Raw genomic sequence first — 23,284 nt, forward strand, 5'->3', positions numbered from 1 at the left:
CCGTTCCAGCTGTGCTAGTGACACAAAAGGTAGAAGTCGAAAAGCCTGACAAGTTTGTAGAGGGAGATATGGCAGCAGGAGGATCTGAGGCAGTCTTGAAACAAATTTTGGATCAATTGGCAACCTTAAATCAAAAGGTAGATTCTCAATCATTAAAAATTGACCAAGCTACATCCTCGATCCAGAAATTGACAGACCAGGTTTCCCAGCATACACTAGCAATTGAAAAATTGCAAGGTGCAACAGAAGAAAATCGTAAACTTGCGGGGGAAGCCATTCAAATAGCACAGTCAGCGAAGAAAGAGGTCGAGGAAGTTAAAGGAGAAGTCAAGCCTCTGCACAAACAGATAGGGGAACAACAAGCCTATCTCTCTATGGTGGAATTGAAAAATCGCGAGAATAATCTTAGATTGAGGGCAATTCCAGAACTTGAACAAGGGGATTTGATTGGTTTTTTGACAACAGAATTTTCAAAGTTCTGGGACATAAAAGAAGAAAGTGATTTTAAAATAGTATCGGCTTTTCGACTGGGAAGACTGGGAAGGAAGGACAGATCCAGGGACTGCCTGATAATTTTGAGATCAAGGGAAGAGAGAGATAAAATATTAGGCCTTCATTTTAAAAATTCATTGGAAATACAGGACAAAAGGGTGGAAATTTACCGGGATATTCCGAAACAGCTATTGGACTTGAGAGCCACCTATTCAGAATTGGCAAAATTGTTGAGACACAACGCAATTCCTTATAGGTGGGAGTTCCCACAAGGACTATCATTTACCTACAAACAAAAGAAGGTTAAAATAAGAACACCAGAGGACCTACAAAAGTTCCTGCACGACCACGGAGAAGATCTCCAAAAAGGAGCAGCAGCATCTTGGCCTCTACCTCAATCTACACCGCCTGGAGGCGGATTAACGCCTATACCCTCGGGACCAGAGGATAAAGAAGATACACCACTCTAGAACTAACAAAATAGTACAGGATGTCTCTGCAGCTACTCAGTTGGAATATAAATGGCGGAAATTCCCCGAAAAAAAGAAAGAGAATATTTCATATATTGAAGAAAGAACAATTGGACATTATTTGTTTACAAGAAACCCATGTGACTAGGCTCCACAGGAAAGTTTTAATTAACAAAAGACTAGGCCAAGAATTTATTTCATCAGACAAGGTAAAGAAAAGAGGTGTGGTGATATATGCTAAGGAGAACCTGTCACCGAAATTTCTATTTAAGGATGACCAAGGAAGAATCTTGGCGATTGAAATCCAGACACAAGGAGAAAAAAATTTGATATTAGGAATATACGCGCCAAATGATGGGAAATCAGAATTTTTTAAGAAGCTGCACGAGATTTTGCTGGACTACATGGACTATGCCAACATCATAATGATGGGAGATATGAATGGAGTGGTGTCGACATATATGGATAAGTCTCAAAATCAAAATCTAACAACAGATGGCAGACTGCCTAAAACTTTTTTCGAATTGACTGACAATATGGACTTGATCGATATATGGAGGACAAAGAACCCCCTAGGTAAAGAAGGAACTTTCTTCTCTGAGGCCCACCTGTCATGGACAAGGATTGACCAAATATGGATATCTAGAGGGCTGGCACCCAAGACCAGAAAGGTGGAAATCTGCCCAAAAACATGCTCCGACCACAACGCTTTGAAAGTAGAATTTAGACTTACTCAAACCGGTTCCTTCAGATGGAGAATGAATGACACCTTACTAAGAGATCAAGAGATTGTGAAAAAGGCCCAAAAAACGTTAAAGGACTACTTTGAGATAAATTTGAACACTACAGTAGAAAAAAGAACGATCTGGGACGCCAGTAAAGCAGTCATGAGAGGGTTTCTGATACAACAAAACACAATTAAGAAAAAACTCTGGAACAGCAAGAAGGAGAAAATATTGGAGAAAATACATCAAGGAGAGAAAAAATTGAGAACCAAACCAAAGTCAAAGGAGGTGCTGAGAGAAATCAAATTCCATCAAGCACAATATTCTAAACTGATAAATCAAGAGATTGAATGGAAAATTAAACAAATGAAGCAAAGATCGTTTGAATCAGCAAATAAATGTGGAAAGCTGCTAGCATGGCAGCTGAAAAAAAGACAAAAGTTAAATACAGTTACAAACCTAGAGATTGAAGGAAGAATGGTTCAGAAACCAGAGGAAATTAGGAAGTGCTTCCACAGATACTTTAAAGAACTCTATGCACAGGGGCCTCAGAAAGAGTTTGAGATAGACCAATTTTTAAAGATCAAAAATAACTCAAGATAAAAGATCAATCTTGAACTGTAAAATAACTTCACAGGAAATTGAAGGTGCCATTCAGAATATGCAACTTGGCAAATCTCCAGGCCCGGATGGGCTTACCTCCAAATATTATAAGACTTTGAAGGACTATTTGATACAACCATTGATGGAGGTATGCAACCAGATTATGGAGGGGAAGAGGGCACCGGAAACGTGGAAAGAAGCATTCATCACATTGATACCTAAGTTAGAATCTGAAAAGACTCAGCTTAAGAACTACCGTCCCATCTCACTCCTGAATGTGGATTACAAAATATTTGCAGGCATTTTGGCAAGCAGATTTAAAAAGGTACTAAATGAAGTAATTCACAAGGACCAAGCAGGCTTTCTCCCTGGTAGACATTTGTATGAAAATACCAGGAACATCATCGACATTTTGGAGCTTTTGCAAACCAACAGGAATACAAGAGCGGTGTTAATTTTTATTGATGCGGAGAAAGCATTTGACAATATATCTTGGAGGTTTATGAAGAAAAACTTGGAAGGGATGGGAGTGGGACGGGGGTTTGAAAATGGAATAGAAGCAATATATTCAGAGCAAAAAGCCAAATTAATAGTGAACAATGTGGTGACGGAGGAATTTAAAATTGAAAAAGGGACAAGACAGGGGTGCCCTCTATCCCCTCTTCTATTCATTTCAGTCCTGGAGGTGCTACTGAACATGATTAGGGAGGACCGGTTGGTACAAGGGATAGAGGTCGGAGTGAAACAATATAAACTGAAAGCCTTTGCAGATGACTTAGTCTTGACATTACAGGAGCCAGAACCTAGCACAAAAAGAGTTTTAGAACTTATATCTGAGTTTGGTCGGGTTGCGGGATTTAAGTTGAACAAACAAAAAACTAAGGTTTTGACTAAAAATTTGACATCTACAGAAACAGAGGGGTTTCAGAGAGAAACAGAATTAAATGTGGTGAAAAAAGTGAAATACCTAGGGATCCATTTGTCCTCCAAAAATTTGAATTTATTTAAAGATAATTATGAAAAATGTTGGTTGGAAATTAAAAAGGACTTGGAAATTTGGTCAAGATTGAAACTTTCCTTGTTGGGTAGAATCGCAGCTATAAAAATGAATGTATTGCCGAAAATGTTATTTTTGTTTCAAACCCTACAGATTGTGGACAGAGTGGAATGTTTTGGAAAATGGCAGAAGGATATATCTAGGTTTGTCTGGCAGGGCAAAAAGCCCCGAATAAAGTTTAAAATTTTAACCGACTCGAAAGAAAGAGGGGGGTTTGCCCTGCCGGACCTGAGGTTATATTATGAATCTGCAGCCTTCTGCTGGTTGAAAGATTGGTTTCTGTTGGAAAACACTGATGTCCTAGATCTGGAAGGTTTTGACAATGCTTTTGGTTGGCATGCATATCTATGGTACAACAAGGTCAAAGTTCATAAATTGTTCAAAAACCATATTGTTAGAAAAGCAATTTTTGCAGTCTGGTTGAAATACAAAGACTTATTAGAGAGTAAAACCCCGAGGTGGTTATCACCGATGGAGGCCAAGGCTCGAAAAAGACTCAATATGGAGGCCTACTGGCCGAAATATTGGGAAATAATTGAAAAAATTGGAGACAATTGGAGGTTGCAGAGCCTGGAGAAATTAAAAAATAAGGTGCGGGACTGGTTACACTATGCTCAAATTCAAGAGGTTTTTAAATTAGATAAGAAAGTTGGTTTCCAGGTGGAAAAATCGAAATTGGAGACAGAATTGTTAGAACCAAAGACCAAGACACTATCGAGAATGTATAACTTGCTGCTTAAGTGGAATACACAGGATGAGACAGTTAAATCTGCCATGATAAAATGGGCACAGGATGTTGGACATAACATTATGTTCGAAGACTGGGAAAGGTTATGGAACACCGGAATGAAATTTGCGGCATGTAGTGCCTTGAAGGAAAACATTATGAAAATGATATACCGGTGGTACATGACCCCAGTCAAGTTAGCTAAGATATATCACCTGTCTGATAACAAATGTTGGAAATGTAAGGAGGCAGAAGGGACATTTTTTCATCTCTGGTGGACCTGCCCAAAAGTGAAGGCCTTCTGGGAAATGATTTATAATGAACTGAAAAAGGTATTTAGGTATACCTTTCCTAAGAAACCAGAGGCCTTCCTGCTGGGTATGGTAGACCAGAAAGTGTTAAAGAAGGATAGAACTTTTTTTATGTATGCTAGCACAGCAGCAAGAATACTCATTGCAAAGAACTGGAAGATGCAAGATTTACCCACGCTGGAGGAATGGCAGACGCAGTTGATGGACTATATGGAATTAGCCGAAATGACTGGCAGAATCCGAGATTTGGAAGAAGAAACAATTGAGGTGGATTGGAAAAAATTCAAAGACTATCTGCAGAAATATTATATGTTGTATGAAGCTTAAGTTAGTGCACGATTAGGAAATGTTATGCTTTAGCAAATATGATTAAGTAAATGGTAAAATAAGTTATAAAAGAGAAAAGGAGACAATCTGAACTAAAACATTATGTTTATTAGAAAGGTGTTAAAATTGAGTTACAACATATTGAATTTGAAGACATAATGATTGGAAGTTACAATAAGGTTTGAAATAAGGTAATAATTTGCTGACATTGTTAATTTAAAGAACGCAGATCTGGAAGGTGCGGGGAAGTCCAAAAGGGATTCAAGGATAGTTGAACTATTAAGTATTTACAATCTTTTTGGGTATTTTCTTTCTTTTGTAAAAAAAAATAAAAATGCTTGTTTCTTGTTTCTTGTACTTCTTTATTCTGTACCGCTTGGAATGCATAAAATTATGAAAAGAAACGCAATAAAAAATTTATTAAAAAAAAAAAATTATAATAAAGCATTGACATGCATATTTTAAATTAGCGGTTAAGGTCTTAAACTACACATTTTAATACTTTCACATCTGTATTCTTTACTGTGTTCTAGCTTATAGATTTTGATTTTAACCTACATATATATGAGAGCCAGTGTGGTGTAGTGGTTAAGAGCGGTAGTCTCGGTATCTGGGGAACCGGGTTTGCGTCTCTGCTCCTCCACATGCAGCTGCTGGGTGACCTTGGGCCAGTCACACTTCTCTGAAGTCTCTCAGCCCCACTCACCTCACAGAGTGTTTGTTGGGGGGGGGGGGAGGGAAAGGAGAATGTTAGCCGCTTTGAGACTCCTTAGGGTAGTGATAAAGCGGGATATCAAATCCAAACTCTTCTTCTTCTTCTACATGTTCTCTATCTCTGTATAAGTCCATATTCTGGTTTGTGACTAATAAATTGATTCGTTCATTCAATAAAGCTTCGGTGGTTTTGAAATTCAGTAAATTGTCTCTGCCTCCATTTTTTGGTATTGAGGGAAATGCTCTATAAAATAATCAGAAAACATCAGGGTTGTAGTCAACATCAGTCCTTTCCACAGCAGACCTATTTAAATTGATGGGCACAAATTACGTGGCTGTGTTGATTTTGACGCGTCTCTTCTGAGTAAAACTCAGTTGACTACTGTAGGGATAATCGCAGAGTGGGCAGTGGGGTCCGGAGGGAGCACACTCCCCACCAGCAGGCAGCCACAGTCTGCCTGCACGCGTGACCCTGGGGTGCGTAGCATACTCCCACTCACAGACAAAGTCATGGCTGTCTGGAACATCGTTCCCTCTGTCTGACATTTGGCGGTCTCAGCAGTCTGCGGTGTCTCATCTGTAACCTTTGTCCCTGAGACCTTTTGTCTCCTTCGTCATACACTGTGCAAGGGGAAAATGACGCGGTGGAAACAGGTGCCAAAATAACTTTGTACCACCCCACGATCTCGGGACCAAAGGTGTGTAAAGGTCACGGCCCAAAATGTATCTGCCTAGCTTGCATTTTTGTCTCTATAAAAGGAGGCTCCACAGGACTGGTCAGCAGCTCGCTTCAGCCCACCTGTGCGCAGCTCACATGATGATCAACTCCTGTCTTGTGCCTTCACTTCAGACGACTCCTCACAGGATATTATGGAATTGTAGAGTTGGAAGGGACCACAAGAGTCATCTAGTCCACCCCCTGCAATGCAGGAATATTTTGCCCAACGTGGGGCTCCAACCCACGACCCTGAGATGAAGAGTCTCACACTCTCCTGACTGAGCTATGGGCAGATATCTTGTTTGATAAATTGTCCCTTTAAAACATTTTGGTTTTATCCTCTCTGCAGGAGTTGCTATGCCTGATAATTCCATCTAGTTCTGTTGAAAGAGAGGTGGGGGTTGTTTTCTGATTTCTTAATTGTGAATATTTGGGGGGGGAGGGGAGGCATAGGTGGAAAGGAGATACTCAGATGGACCAGAGTGAAATGGGGCCGAGTGAAATTGGGGCTTCGGGATGGCTTGGGGAAGTCTAAAAGTGTCACATCCAAACCAAAACTCTGGGTTGTGGGATGCCCCTGCCTTCTGTCATCATTTGAGCTTTCCTCTGCTTCCCTTTCAAGCTGCTGTCTGGAAGGAGGCCAAAGCCCACTTAAACATCAGAATGATTCTAAGAAAGCATTCATTCAACAGCCAGAGTTGAATGAAGACGATGTGCTAGGAGGAGAATGAGCTAATTAAACCATTCTGCAACACACACACACACACACACACACACACTGCAATCCGAACCTCAGTACTGTTATGAGGACAATGGTCACAATCACACATTTAAAGAACCATTGCACTAAGAGTCACAGATTTACACAACACATCCTGAGAACCTCTGTTTGCTACAGATCTAACATCTCTCAGCACCCTTGGCAAACTACAGTTCCCAGGATTCTTGAGGGAAAGCCTGGACTCTTTCAAGTGGTGTAAGAGCTTTAAATGTGTGGTGTGGAATTCCTCCAAAATAATCAGGGAACTGTGCAACCCTCTCTCTCTCTCAGGCTACGGTCCTGCCCCAGGCTCAGGAGGAGGAGGAGGAGGGGCTCTTTATTAGATTATGTTCGGATAGATATCGATCCTCCCTGATCGATAGGGCCGCGATCTCAGACAGCTTTACGATCCCAATCAATCACTTACAGCGGTCCGGCACGCTTCCTCCCAAGCTGCGCAATAACTCCTGCTGTCTCTTCTCAGTCACGGCTTTTAGCAGAGTAGAACACAGCGTGTAAAGCAGTCTTGCTTCTTTTTTTCCTATTCCACCCTTTTTGATAGAGGTGTACTTGATAGATAGTCTTGCTTCTTGTAAGCACACACAGACAGGTTCGTCTATTTACAGCTCTTTATTAAAACATTTTACCAACACAGACCGGGGCTTCTTTCAGCCATATCCAAAGGCACGTCTTTCTCTCACAGATACACAGAGAGAAGAAGTGAAAGTACAGGGAAAAACTCCTCCTCCTTAGCTTCTAAAAGCTTCTGTCTCCGCCCAGCTGCTGTAAGCTGACGTCAGCAGGTGACACACACCAGGGAATTTAACCAGATAAATTCTGAACCATCACAGATTACGTTTGTATCCTTCCTTTCTATTTTCATGCTCAAGGCAGCTAAACCATCAGAACTACATAAATCAATTGTAATAATCAATACAATAAGAATAGCAATAAGAATTATTTACCAAATCTAAATAATCTGATAGAAAATTGTAGGAAGATGTGCTTATTTAGATTACAACATTGCAGCGGGAGCAAAAGCCACCTTTCTTCTCTCAAGAGGGTTAGTCGAGTTTCTGTTGTTACGGAAAAATCCAGGTGGGAGGCTGCTCAGAGCCCGTGGGTCCCTGCGGAATAAGGAAGGAGTCCAGCCACCAACCAGAGCAAATAGCGGAGACCAAAGTTTATCGCGCAACAGGTTCAGAGAGGAATTGAACCCCGAGAACGGGGTGACAAGGACTTTTAAAAGTTCCTATCTTATCCCAGCAGACAGTTCGCTAAACATCACCACTCCATCAGAAAAGGGGAAGGTTATACATGATTAACATAGGAGGAATGTGTTGGGGTAACATGCAAATACAGGATATGTCTTGGGAAATCCGCTCCACTTCCCAGTGGGGAGGAGTTGCGGTGGACCACGTGGCCACCCACTCCCCACCAGGGGCGGGGGACTCTGTCCCCCATTGCCTATGGGATCCTGGCCACATCAGAACCCGGCCAGCCAACCCCCAGAGAACTTCCTCTTTGGCTCGCTTCCTCAATCACCCGCCCTCCCTCCCTATTTTGCAGGTTAGGCAATGGGCTTGCTATGGACTTTGGTTGGTCGCCTTGGTTGTCCGAGGGGCCTGGAAGGAATTTTACGACTTGGCAAATTGGCACTGGACACTTGGTTTTCGCCTACCTCGTAGCAATCATCACAACTTTGTTAGGGTTGTGGTTAGGCTTTGTTTGACCTTGTGTGGGGGAGAGGAGGTGTGGCCATCACCTGCCCCTCCATGCTTAAGGGTATTCCGTTAAAGGAATCCGGGGGTGTTGATCTAGTCTGAAGCCCGGCTGGGGGACTAAGGCCTTGACACGACCCGGACGGGAGCACCAGGGGGAGCTTGAGTTGGTTCGCATCGACAGGGCTCCCCCTACCGGTGGCTTACCCTTACTGGGACTTTCTGCACAATGGGCAGGAGTCAGATATAGTCAGGTCCAATCAATGCCTAAGCCAATACCGCTCACATTCGCCGAAGAATTGATGCTTTTGAATTCTGCTGCTAGAGGAGACTCTTGAGAGTCCCATGGACTGCAAGAAGATCAAACCTATCCATTCTGAAAGAAATTGTAGCCTTATTGGAGTTCACCGATTGGGTCTGCGTTGCTCCGGGACAGGAGGAAGGAAGTCAAAATGACACCGAGGTTGTTTCAAAGAAAGAGTTTATTCTGCTCTCCGGATAGCAGAAGGCACCTGCGTGGTGAGTCCACAGCAAGTACAAAGAAATGACAGGTTTCATGCAGTTTATATATCCTCCAGGCACCCTCTCACTCCTCCCCTAGGAGCCCAACCACGTCGGCGTACGTACACAGGTTGACATCACATATGTTCCTGCTCTGGTACTCTCAACCACAAAAGGATCTTCCTTCCTGTACTTCTGACCATAAAAGGATATTCCTTTTTTTTTTAAATAATTTTTATTCATTTTTCAAACACATAATAAGAAACAAACAAAACACAAAACAAAAACATACAAAACATTTAAATCATAATCTTATTTTCATACACCTTCTTTCCTCCGACTTCCCCATACCTCCCTTTCGCTGCATTCTTATTTTGCAGTTCTTTAGCAACCCTTTAGTCAGTTTGTCTATTAGTTCCCTTTCATTAAATTTCCTTAAACTTATTAGTTACAGCTGTAATTCTCTACTTCTTACCCCTTGACATCTTAACACTCCTCAATTTTACAACAATTTTTAAGATATATTTTAAATTTCTTCCAATCCTCTTCCACTGTCTCTTTCCCCTGGTCGCGGATTCTGCCGGTCATCTCTGCCAATCCCATGAAGTCTGTCACCTTTGTCTGCCATTCTTCCAGAGTAGGTAGCTCTTGCATCTTCCAATACTTTGCCAGAAGAATTCTTGCTGCTGTGGTAGCGTACATAAAAAATGTCCTATCCTTCTTTGACACCAATTGGCCAACCATGCCCAGAAGAAATGCCTCGGGTTTTTTAGGAAAAGTCCACTTAAGGACTTTCTTAATTTCATTATAGATCATTTCCCAAAAGGCTTTAATCTTTGGGCAGGTCCACCAAAGGTGGTAAAAGGTACCTTCAGTCTCATTACATTTCCAGCATTTATTATTGGGCAAATGGTAAATTTTTGCAAGCTTGACTGGGGTCATGTACCACCTGTAAATCATTTTCATTATGTTTTCTTTTAAGGCATTACATGCCGTAAATTTGACACCAGTGGTCCATAACTGTTCCCAGTCAGCAAACATAATATCATGACCGATATCTTGTGCCCATTTAATCATAGCTAATTTCACCGTTTCATCCTGTGTATTCCATTTCAACAGCAAGTTATACATTCTTGACAAATTCTTAGTATTGGGTTCTAACAATTCTGTTTCTAATTTTGACCTCTCCTTCTGAAATCCTATTTTCCGTCGCGAGCAGAAAGGGAGTGCGGAAAAACTCCGGAGGAGTTTTCCGAATAATGCAGTGATCAGGGAGGGTCGCAAGGGCACTGCGCCCTCCCAGAAAGCTCAAGGGGGGAATCCCTTGAGGGAAAGAGCCCCAGCCGTGTGGATGCGGACCGCCGCTTTTCGGGGTTTTTTTTTTGTTTAAGAGCCCGGAGTGACGAAACCGCTAGCATCAAAGGGGAAACAACGATCCTGCATTACGATGCCTCAGGCTCCCCCTGAAGAAGGCGACGGACCTCCAAAACCATAAGTGCGGAACCCTTAGTGTGAGTAGCTGCTTCTTACTTCAAAAACTTTGAAAATACACTAAGAGAACGTCAGATGTTAGAAGATTCAACTTTGGGAGTTTATCTCGATCAGAGGCTTAAAATGGCGCTGGCTATTAAGTAGTAAGGAGGTGGCAGGAAGTCTTTTTTCCGCTTGACTGTGTGAGCTATAAAGCCATAAAGCAATTAACTTGTGAGCTATAAAGCCATAAAGCAATTATCTTGGACCTTTTGAGTTACAAAGCAAATATTTTGGACTTCTAGAGTAACGAACATAAAAAAAAAAGCCTGAAATATCTCACAGCCACGGACTTCTATTCAGAGGAGCTGCCAAGATTTAAAAAACAGTCTGACATCGAGCCTCTTTAAGACGGGACCTTTGCGGGTTTAAATAGAGAAAAAGATCTGTTTATATGAACTGCCTGCAAAAGTAATTGGGAGAAGGACCTGAAAGAAAGATATGAAAGTCCTGAAAGAATTGGCTGGGAACGTGGTCCAAGTATAAAAGAACTGTAACGGAAAAAGCCTTCAATTTGTGAACATCTGAGGACACGGAAGAGAGGCGCTTTTAAGATTCTTTTAAGACTCTTACTGCTAAGATAAAACTTTAAGAAAACAAAAGTATAATCACCTGCTGTATAAAATCCTCTTATTTACTACATATATTATTTAGTGTTCCTTTCTCCTCCCCTTTGTGCTCCCCAGTCACCCCTCCTTATCTCTCCACCCTCTGCTTCCCCCCCTGGTTTTTTCTCTTGAATATTTATCCTCCTTGCCTTTCTTCCTTCTCTCTCCCCTCTCTCCCCTCTAATGTAAAAAATTAACTCAACTAAAAACCTATTTAATTCATTCTTACATTCATTTTTTACATTTTGGCTACGGAAGGATTCTGAACTATCTGAACCATCTGAACAACATTTGAATTGATCGCCTTGTAAGTTGCCAGATAAAACCCCCACGTTAGATGACAAGAAACTGTGGATAGAAAGTCATTGGAATTTGGACCCAGAGTCTCCAGAGTGCAAAAACCCAACATAACCTCTGGAAATTGGATTAAGCCAATCAAGTGGCTGAAAGTTCTGGAACATAGAAAGACTATTCAATTCCCCCTGGACTACAAAAGAAGGACACTATATTTGATCTTTGCCTACATCCTTCTAATTTTGGTTAACCTTCTCGGTCTTTAAAACAACTATACTAACATACTAACTAAACTTTGAGTATTTAACAACAAAAGGTTTTTGAAAACGTAAATGAAGTAAATAGTGGAAATAGGTATACTGAATTAAGAAAACGAAAGGTTTTGAAAGGGGGGAAACAAAAAAGAGGGTCAAAAAAACAAAAAACAAAAAACAAAACTATAAAAAAGAAAAAAGAAAACAAAATAAATAAGATTGTGAGCCCCTTTGGGGAGAGAGAAACAACCCACAGGATGTCGGGAAAAGATACAAAAAAACCCGGAGATACCCCGGTGGAAAGGAAGGTATCCCGGCATGAGGAGGTCAAAGATTTAGACATTCTATGGTTAAAAATCAAAGAAGAATTCAAGCAAAGGGAAGTACACATGGAAAACAAATTAGGAGAACTGCAGTAGCAAATAGATAACAAAATAGAAAGTGTTGTAGGGGAACTGACGAAAAAGATACAAGACCTAACAGTCAAATCAAAAATATTTGAAGAATCAAATAAAAGAACACAGAAAGATTTGAGGGACCAAAAGAAAGAAACTGAGAGGTTAAGGGATGAAATAAAAAGTTTAAATAAAACACAAGATCAACTGTGGGACAATTTAGCTATGACAGAACTGCACCAAAAAAATCTTAATTTAAAATTCAGAGGGATAGTAGAAGAAGTAAATGAAAATATAAGGGAAAGAATAGTCAAAGAACTTGCAAAATGGTTACAGATGGAAGAAGAACAAGTAGCATATACTATAGAGAATGCCTTTAGAATAAGAGGGAAACCACAACAAAACAAATTTAAAAAAAAACCCTGGAGATTGCTTGGTAATTTTTAATACCATTGAAATGAAGAATACAATATTAAGAACGAGCTTTAAAAGAAAGTTAGTGATTGGAGACCGCCCAATCATTATTTTCAAAGAAATTCCAGTTAGGATTCTCCGCAAAAGGGAAGGATATACTCAGCTGACAAGTGTGTTGAAAAGAAATGCAATCCAATATAAATGGGAATTCCCAGAAGGGGTTTCCTTCTATTACAAGAATAAAAAATTCAAGTTGACAGATACACTTGAAGCAGAAAAGTTCCTGAGAAGATACGAAAAAGATTTGGGTAGAGAGGAGGCAAGACAGCGAGGAGGTGACCTGGTTGTGGGGGGGGCAGGGGGGGGACGGAGCCGGGGGTGGGGGGTCAGAGGAGGAAACGGAGGATTCAAAGTCGGAGGAAGAAGAAGGAGAAGGCAGAGAATCTAAAAGAAGGAATAATACCAGATTATAAAGCAGAAATAAGGATAAAGTGAACCTAGCAATAACCCAAAATGTCTCTTAAGTTTTTTTCGTGGAATGTGAACGGATTTAACGATAAGCCCAAGAGAAATAAATTTGAAAAGATTATAAAGAAAAAAAAACATTGATGTCATTTGTTGCCAAGAAACCCATGTTGCTAAAAAACACAAGCATATTCTAATAAATAAAAGGTTGGGAATAGAATTCATCAATTCAGATTCTAAGAAAAAGAGAGGAGTAGTAATTTATGCGAAAGAGAAATTAGAACCCAAACAAATATGCAAGGATGAGGAAGGAAGAATCTTAGGAATCCAAATTAATTACCAGGGAGAGAGAATAAATGTGGTAACAGTTTATGCCCCAAACTCAAATAGAATGGAGTTTTTCAAAAAATTGGAACAACTTTTATTAGATTTAGATAACAACAAACTAGTCCTACTTGGAGATTTAAACGCGGTGCCGACACCAGAATTAGATAGAAACACAAGGAAAAAAAATTTAAACCAAGGGAAATTACCAAAATCGTTCAATGATTTGGAAGAAAATCTGGACTTAATAGATATATGGAGATATAGAAACCCCACAACGAAACAATTTACCCACTTCTCTGAACCACACCAGAGTTGGAGCAGACTGGATCAAATATGGATCTCGAGAGAATTAGTAATAAGAACGGAGAGATGTGAAATTTTACCCAGAACTTTATTGGATCACAGCCCAATAACATTACAATTAAAATGGAAGACCCAAGGTCTGTACAGATGGAGAATGAATGACTACCTATTTGAAAAAGAAGAAGTGATCGAAAAAGCAAAAACCACTATAAAAGATTATTTTGCTTTAAATATTAACAAAGAGACTGGAATAGATACAGTATGGGATGCCAGTAAGGCAGTGTTAAGAGGTCTCCTGATACAACAAAACTCCCAAAGAAAAAAGGCTAAGGAAAGAAAAAAAGAAGAATTAATCCTTCAACTGAAAGAATGTGAAAAAAATATGATAAAAAATCCAAAAGATGATTGCCATAAGCAACAATATAAAATGCTCCAAATACAATATTCGACATTAATAAGCCAAGAGGTTGAATGGGGAATAAAGTTAATGAAACAAAAGTTCTTCGAATCGGCAAATAAAATTGGAAAATTTCTGGCGTGGCAGCTGAGGAAAAGAAGAAAATGTAGCATCATAAACAAAATAAAAGTAGATGAGCAAGTTCTGGAAGATCCTAAAGTAATAAAAAAGCACTTCCTTAAATTTTATATGAACTTATACAAAAGGGAAGAAGAAGATTTAACGAACATTATAAAATACCTAGAAGAAAATAGTCCAAAAAAAATAACAGAAGAAGAAAGAACCGCCTTAAACAGACCTATAAAAATAGAGGAAATTCGAGAAGCGATTAAGAGGATGAAATTAGGAAAAGCCCCAGGACCAGATGGTTTATCAGCTAAATATTGCAAGGTCCTAGAGGAATATATAACACCAGTACTATGTGACGTTATGAATGAAATATTAAGAGGAGGAAAAATGCCAACATCCTGGAAAGAAGCCTACATTACTTTGATCCCGAAACCAGATTCAGATAAACTTAATATTAAGAATTACAGACCGATTTCACTACTGAACAATGATTATAAAATCTTTGCAGACATAATGGCACATAGACTTAAAAAATGTTTAATTAACCTTATACACAATGATCAGGCCGGCTTCCTTCCTAATAGACAAATAAAAGACAACATCAGACACACAATAGACATTATTGAATATCTAGAATGTCATAACGAAATCCCTGCCGCTTTAATGTTCGTCGACGCCGAGAAGGCTTTCGATAATGTCTCCTGGGGTTTTCTAATAAAATGTCTGGAAAAAACAGGGATAGAGGGCACATTCCTAGAAGGAGTTAGAGCAATATACACACAACAAAGAGCCAGATTAATTATAAATAACAACCTGACAGAACAGTTTGAAATAGCAAAAGGTACTCGACAGGGGTGCCCTCTATCACCGCTGCTGTTTATCATAGTCTTAGAGACAATTACAAATAAGATAAGGAAAACCCCAGAGATCCGTGGTATAAAAATCGGCGTGAATGAACATAAATTGAAAACATATGCAGATGACCTTATGTTGTCATTGGAAGAACCAAAGGAGAGCATCGGCAAAGTTATAAAATTACTAGAAGAATTTGGAAAACTATTGGGATTTAAATTGAACAAAGAAAAAACCAAAATAATGACTAAAAATATGAAAGAAGACATCATAAATGAGCTTGAAAGACAAACTGGAATTAAAATAACCAAAAAAGTAAAATACCTTGGAATTTGGATGACTATGAAAAATATAAATTTGATGGAAAATAATTATAAGAAAACATGGAAAGAGATAATGAAGGACTTGGACACATGGAACAGATTACATCTCTCGTGGATGGGCAGAATGGCGGCAATTAAAATGAGTTTATTACCCAAATTACTCTTCTTATTCCAGAACATTCCAATAATTAGGGGAATTGCAATATTTAAAGAATGGCAGAGACTACTTTCCAAATTTATTTGGCAGGGAAAAAGACCCAGAATTAAATTTAAACTACTTACAGACCAAAGAGATAGGGGGGGTCTTGCGGTCCCAAATCTGAGGTTATACTATGAGGCCGCATGTCTTTGTTGGGTAAAAGACTGGATCGTCATTAAAAATAGAGAGATGTTAGATCTAGAGGGGTTTAATTTAAGATTCGGTTGGCACGCTTATCTATGGCGAGATAAGGGAAGGGTTCATAAAGGTTTTTCTAACCATATTTTCAGAGGGCCACTACTGGAAGTCTGGGAAAGGAATAAAAAATTGCTGGAGCAGAAGACACCCTGGTGGCTATCACCAATTGATATTTTAACAATTAAAAAATTAAACATTGAGGGGGAACGATGGACGTATGAGGACTTACTAACTAAAACAGAATCCGGGTGGAGGATCAGACCATACGAAGAAATAAAAAATAAGTTGACTGGTTGGATTCAATATCATCAAATAAATTCAATGTGGACGGAAGACAAAAAGATTGGAATAAATGAGAAAAAATCTAGATTCCAGATTGAAATAATAGAAAGTAAAACAAAATTATTATCAAAAATGTATAACCAGTTGCTTGAGTGGGACACCAAGGATGAGGAAGTAAAGGAGGTGATGGTGAGGTGGGCGGTAGATCTAGGGTATAATATAGAGTTTGATAAATGGAAGGCTTTATGGTGTAAAGATATGAACTTTTCGGCATGCATGACACTTAAGGAAAATATGTACAAGATGATGTACAGATGGTACATAACACCGATAAAATTGTATAAAATTTATAGAACAGGCGACAAACTGTGTTGGAAATGTAAGAGTAAAGAGGGCGAATTTATTCACATGTGGTGGACGTGCAAGATTCTCAAAAAATTCTGGGAATCTATCTATAATGAATTAAAAAAAAATTCTCAAATATACGTTTCTTAAAAAACCTGAAACCTTCCTGCTGGGGATAATTGGCAAAGATATTAAAGAAGAAGATAGAACCCTTCTTCAATACGCAACAGCGGCCGCTAGAACCCTCATAGCACAGTACTGGAAAACAGCAAAAACCCCAACATTAAAGGAGTGGCAATTTAAATTAATGGATTATTTAGAATTGGCAAAATTGACTCAGAAAATAAGAAATCAAAAACGTACAAAATTTAGTAATGAATGGGATAAATTTAGAATATATATGGAAATAGAGACAAAGGGAAAATCAAAAGGTTAATCAGAAATATAGATGTATCTAAAAAAAAAAAAAATTCACAGTAGGCATGAGATAACGCTTACTATGTTATAAATTTTATTTTGGAATAGATACAGCAGAAAGATAATTAAGATAACATTATCCGAAATCGAGATAAAGGGAAGTCGATCAATGTTGTTGTAAAATTAATGTAAGTTGTGTTGTTCATGTTGTACGTATTTTATGTTCTTTTTCTTTTCTTTTTTTTTCTTTTCTTTTTATGTTTATTTCATTTACTTTTCTCTGTTGTATGTCTGTGAAATATATTTATGCAAAACTTAATAAAAATATATAATAAAAAAAATATATATATATATCTGATGGTAATGTAACCAATCTCGAACTTTGAACTTTAATTTCTCATAACTCTGAAGTTTAAGCTTCTCACCATCTTGTTCTAGGATTTCACAGTATTTTGGCCATTTAGAATCCATATTAAGTTTTTTCACCGCCTTAGCTTCCATTGGTGACAACCACCTGGGAGTTTTACTTTCCAACAAGTCTTTATATCGAGTCCAAACATTATATAATGCTTTCCTGACAATATGGTTTTTAAAACTTTTATACACCTTTGCCTTGTCGTACCATAGATATGCATGCCAACCAAAGTTATTATCATACCCCTCCAGATCCAAAATGTCTGTGTCTTCAAGAAGTAACCAGTGTTTCAACCAGCAAAAAGCTGCTGATTCATAATAGAGTCTTAAGTCCGGCAGGGCAAAGCCCCCTCTATCTTTTGCATCAGTTAAAATCTTAAATTTTATTCTGGGCTTTTTGCCCTGCCAGACAAATTTAGATATGTCTTTCTGCCACTTCTTGAAACAGTCCATCTCGTCCAAAATCTGTAACGTCTGAAATAAGAATAACATTCTAGGCAATACATTCATCTTAATAACAGCAATTCGGCCTAACAAGGAAAGTCTCAACCTAGACCATATTTCTAGATCTTTCTTTACTTCTGTCCAACATTTTTCATAATTGTCCTTGAATAAATACACATTCTTAGATGTTAAGTTCACCCCCAGGTATTTCACTTTTTTCGTTATTTCCAAACCTGTTTCACTCTGAAATCTCTCTCTTTCTTCCATTGTTAAATTTTTTCCCAGCACTTTCGTTTTCTGTTTGTTCAATTTAAATCCTGCTACTTGACCAAATATCTCAATTAGTTCTAATACTCTTTTAGTACTAGTGTCTGGCTGTTGCAAAGTTAACACTAGGTCATCTGCAAATGCCCTTAACTTATAATTTTTAACTCCGACCTGAATACCTTTAACCAACTGGTCCCTTCTAATCATATTTAACAAAACCTCCAGGACTGATATAAAGAGCAAAGGGGATATTGGGCATCCCTGTCGTGTACCTTTTTCTATTGGTACCTTTTTCTATTGATATTCCTGTTCCTACTCCTATCTTGGAGCAAGAGGTCACTACTTCCGAGAACATGCTCTGGCGTTAGTCCCAGACTTGAGTCTCTGCGTCATTTGTGGTCAGGACATATGTCTGTGTCTGTTCTACTGGTAAAGTCAAGGCCAGTCTTGCCGTCAAACTGATAAGGGAGAGAGCTGTGTTCTTGTTTTGCATTTGCTCAACGGCTAAAGTTTATGCATTTTAGCTAAGGAGAAATGGGGATTTTGGTGCAGTTTAAAAACTGCCTGCACAGTCAGTTTTGGGGTTTGGGAAACCCATTCCTTCAAAATCAGCCCTGAGTGCTCACTGGAAAGACAGATCCTGAAGCTGAGGCTCCAAGACTTTGGCCACCTCAGGAGAAGAGAAGACTCCCTGGAAAAGACCCTGATGTTGGGAAAGATGGGGGGCACTAGGAGAAGGGGACGGCAGAGGATGAGATGGTGGGACAGTGTTCTCGAAGCTACCAGCATGAGTTTGAGCAAAGTGCGGGAGGCAGTGGAAGACAGGAGGGCCTGGCGTGTTCTGGTCCAGGGGGTCAAGCAGAGTCGGACACGACTAAATGACTAAACAACATCTAGTTTTGATTGGGTTAACAGGGTAACGAGGTTTCGATTGACTCAGTCCGTTGTTCTTGCAGCGGGAGCTGTCATCACCTTGTCAGCGCTCAGTGGAGCGTACAAAACAGCTGGAGCTGAGCTGCCTCTGCAGAGCCATGGCATTGCTGCGATTGGCTGAAGGGCTACATTCAACGCCATCTGATTGGCTAGAGCGTCAGCAAATACATTGTTCATTCTTAAAATACATGGATCGTGTATAGCATCGGGATACGGGGTCAGAAATGGCGCTTTCTTCTCTGGGTTTTGGACTTTTGTGCGGTGCTTGGTGCAACGTTGTGATGGGGCGGGGGGAGTCCTAGTGTGGCAGGGTTCCCTTGAGGTCATTGCCTCGGGCTCTACGTCTCTTACTCGGGAGTAAGACTTAGTTCATATGCCCCCCTCCATTCCGTAACACTCTTCATATGGACTTCAAGGAGTGTGCACTACTGCAGGGTCTGCTTCCAGAAACTACTATTGCAGATGTATATATTTTGGCAGAAATGGTTTACAAATATGCACGATGGCAAGCAGGCAGACAGGAACAGTTACAAAGCAACCTTGGTCCTGCCTAGCCTGGAAGCTGTTCCCAAATAGTGAAATGGAAACCTTTACAACCATCTTCAAACCCCGAAGTTTGTATTTTCTTGAGCTTTCTCTAGAGAAGGGGCTGTTTTGTATATTGGAGCAGAATAGTGTATTAGCTCTCATGTTTTGTGTAAAGCAAGCCCTTGTTAAGTACCGTCAGCTGAATTGGGCTTGTGCCCAGATCTTAGCACACTAACCGATAAAACAGGTGTGGGTAACCTCTGGCCCTCCAGACGTTGCTGAACTGCAATTCTCATCATCCTGCCCATTGGCAATGCTGGCTGGGGCTGAGGAATTTCAAGGAAGCTTTCGACTTGCCCCTACCTACACCTACCTACCCATTGAATGAAGGAGCAAGAAAGCAAAAGGCAAGTTCAGCATTCCAGAGTTTTCCAAATGCCATGGCATCTCAATGGGCCTCCCTTGCCAATTGATGGTAAAGCAAGCCATTGGACAGGCCATCATGCATGAGGACAGTTTTTCGAATGGATTTGAATCACACTTGGAGTTTTTTTCTAATTCAAGATAGTGCCTCACAGAAGCAGGGAGCTTTGCAGAGTCCTTTGGAGACTGTGGAAAAGATTGTGCAAGAGAGAGGCTTGGCACCAGAAGAAATTCAGAACTTGCTGAACATCGCACTCAGTGCCAAGCTTGGTAAAGAAAACATGTTTTGGCTTCTCTTTCCCCTTGGCAGCAAAGTATGTCAACGGAGCTGCATTGTCCTGCGAAGTTTCAAACGCTGGTGAAGGTCGGAAAAGGGAGGGGAAGGAGTGGGAAACTACCAAGAAGTGTTTCCTCTGTCAGCAGCCGGGACATTTTGCAAGGGTCTGCCCTCAACGGAAAGCCTGGCAAGGCATGATGGGGACTACAGGCCACAACGAGAAGGGGGAGGAGGGGCCGATGCAGGGAAATGACAAAGCCTGGCTGCCAACCAGCAGGGGGCAGCAGCCAGGCCAGCAACCAATAGAAGTGCCCCAGCCTGACACTCCCAGGGCAGCTATAGCCATAGAGGTGGTGCTAGAACTCCCAAATGGGCACCCCGTCAAAGTGGAGGGGCTGCTAGATTCTGGCAGCTTGTGTAATTTCTTCAGCAGAGACTTCGCTCTGGAGCATCAGCTCCACCTGTTGCCACTAGATTTTCCCTTGCAGGTGAACAACATCGATGGCAGGGAACTCCTGGGAGGGGAAGTGACACACCAGACACCGCCAATGCGAATGAGTGTCTCCAGGCACACAGAAACCATAGCCTTTCATGTGGCCATGCTGGCAGGACCCCCAATAATACTGGGAATGAGCTGGCTGTCACTGCATGATCCAGTAGTGGCATGGCATCAGCAGTCGATCACCTTTGGGTCAGCTTACTGCTTAGAACACTGTCTGGGAGGGAAGGAAACAAGGATGACTGTGGCCAAGGTGGCTGGGCAAAAAAGGGAGGTGCCACCGCAATATGCTGATTTGAAGGAGGTCTTCAGCGAGAGGGAGGCAGACAGACAGACTGCCCCCCCCCACCGACCATTTGACTGCCAAATCAACCTGCTTCCAGGGGCTCAGTTACTGGTGGGTAAGCTGTATGCCATGTCCGACCGGGAGATGCAGGAGTTGCGGCAGTTTATTGACAAGAACCTGAAGAGGGGTTTCAGAAGGGAATCCAAGGCGGTGGGGGGCAGTCCCGTGTTCTTTGTGGACAAAAAAGAGACTAATCAGCCCAGATTAGTTGTGGATTACAGGGCCGTAAACCTGGTGTCAGAACCCGTGACTTTCCCAATGCCCAGGATCGACGATATTTTGACACGTGTGAGGCGGGGGAAGATTTTTACCAAGCTGGACCTCAGGGGAGCATACAATCTGATTAGGATAAGGGAAGGGGACGAATGGAAAAGGACCATGTTCATCCCCCTGGGGGCTTTTGAGTACTTAGTCATGCCATTTGGATTACAATCGGGGTCCGCCTGCTTTCAAGCCTTCATGCACCATGTGTTGGGGCCCCTGCTGTACAAGAATTGCATAGCCTTTTTGGATGACGTCTTGATCTATTCGGACAATGAAATGGGGCCTCAAGATGAGAAGTCAGGCTGGAAGTCTCCTCGGAGAAGACAAAGGAGCAAGCATGGCTGCCTTTCCTCTTCTCCAGACCATTTAGTTGGACTAGAAACCTTTCCCATCCCAGTTCTGCAGTGGGTTTCAAGCAGTGTGCTGTGGCAGCTGGGGTGCCTTGAATGATGGTCGGGGTGCCGCGGGAGACACTGGCCTCTGTCCCTCTTTCCTTCCCTCCCTCCTCGGATGCCATCTCTGCCTCCCCAAGGCTTGTCCAGCTGTTCTCCCCCAGAGAATGGTGCCTGTGGGGCTGGCCAGGGGGTGTGGGCTGCCAGGAGCTGAGGCTGCCTCAGAGTAAGCAAGCAAACTGGCGAGGGGCCCTTGCTGTTGGGAATGGACAGGCAAGTCCCAGGCCCCTGGGGGGGCAGCGGGGGCAGCTCAGAGATCAAGAGGAGGACTCCTAAGGAGAGGGGAGAGGAGAGGAGGCTGAGAGAGCACTCCGCAAGGGAGGCTGTTGGAGAAAGGGGGAGGGGGGGCAAGCAAGGGGGGACCTAACTGGTCTCCTGAGCCCCACAGGGGTGCCGCAGAAAGAAGGGAGTTGAACCAGGGAGCCGTGGACCCCAAAAGGTTGAAAACCTCTGTACTTTTCTTTCCTCCAGTCAATTACTTTCCTATTATAGCAAGGCCACTGGAACCAAGAAGCCAGTATAATATTCATCTCCTCTCTTTGTCGCCGCCTGGAGATTCGGAGGAAAGAGAGAGGGGAAATTCTGGCCTATCAAGCAGACCTGGACAAGGAAAGCAAAGACCTCCTTGGAAGTGTCCCTCTTGTTACTAGTGAGGGAACAAGCACTTCAAGAAGCAAGTCCGGACTGAGGAGGGAGGGGGAAATCTGCCCATTTCAACTTCTCCCCATTTCTCCTTTTTCCATATCGGTTTGTTATTTATTTATTATTCTGAAAATGAATCAAATGCTAGGGTGGCTACCTTCTCGTATAAAGATTTTGATACGTGCTTTACACTCACAAATACATTTTTTTGTGAACATTACCTGGCTGGGTCAACCTTGAGAAATTCAGAGGTGTGAATTTCAAAAGATTGCTTTTTTGGTCTCCATATTTTTCCAAGAATTGCGAATTAGGTAAGTTCACCTTTGAATGCAGCTAAATGGAGTTTATTTCCCATTGATGTTTATTATGTGAAAAGCAGTCAAGGAGAAGCTTGAGGACTTGTGAACTGAGAGGGTGGAAGCAGTTCAATTCAAATCCTAATTCTCTTGCTGATGTTTTGAAGGCTGACCATCTTCCTCACTCAGACCTCCTCAGAACCGGAGAGGCTGAAGACTGTGGAGAAGTTGAGACAACTGCGCCAGTTCCTGGAAGGAGAAGAAGAAAAGCGTCTGCTGAATCATGTGGAAGAGGTGGTGAAGGAGATTGCAGGGAGAAGGGATGAGCAGCTGGCCAGACACTGTAGGAAATTCTCCTCTCTTGAGAGGATCATCCAGGTGATGGAGGAAAAGGGTCAGCAGCCAGCGAGTGAACTGCTGCAGGTAAGACGGCTCCAGGAAAAGGCTGCCTCCCATCCTTTCTGTGCCCCTTTCATGTACGCAAGGAGTGTAGGGGCTCAGTTGACGGAGCCTCGAGTCAGCTTTGTAATGGACAGGAACACCCCAGAGACCTGGGATGCTGAACTCACCTGAATGCCGACTAGAGATTCTTCAGTCTTCTTGAGGGAAGGGGAGGGGATTTTCTGCTCCTTGCTGATGAT

At 41.4% G+C, this 23,284-nt stretch overlaps 1 protein-coding gene across 1 annotated transcript in view; it reads right to left on the bottom strand.

The window, feature by feature from the left end:
• The window catches only part of LOC309361272 (inositol polyphosphate 5-phosphatase OCRL-like), a gene marked incomplete at both ends in the record, with an annotated part of 518,559 nt that overhangs the window by 325,585 nt on the left and 169,690 nt on the right, over positions 1–23,284 (bottom strand).

Source organism: Podarcis melisellensis (genome assembly GCF_964234715.1).
Source record: "Podarcis melisellensis genome assembly, chromosome: W".
Taxonomy (NCBI): Eukaryota; Metazoa; Chordata; class Lepidosauria; order Squamata; family Lacertidae; genus Podarcis; species Podarcis melisellensis.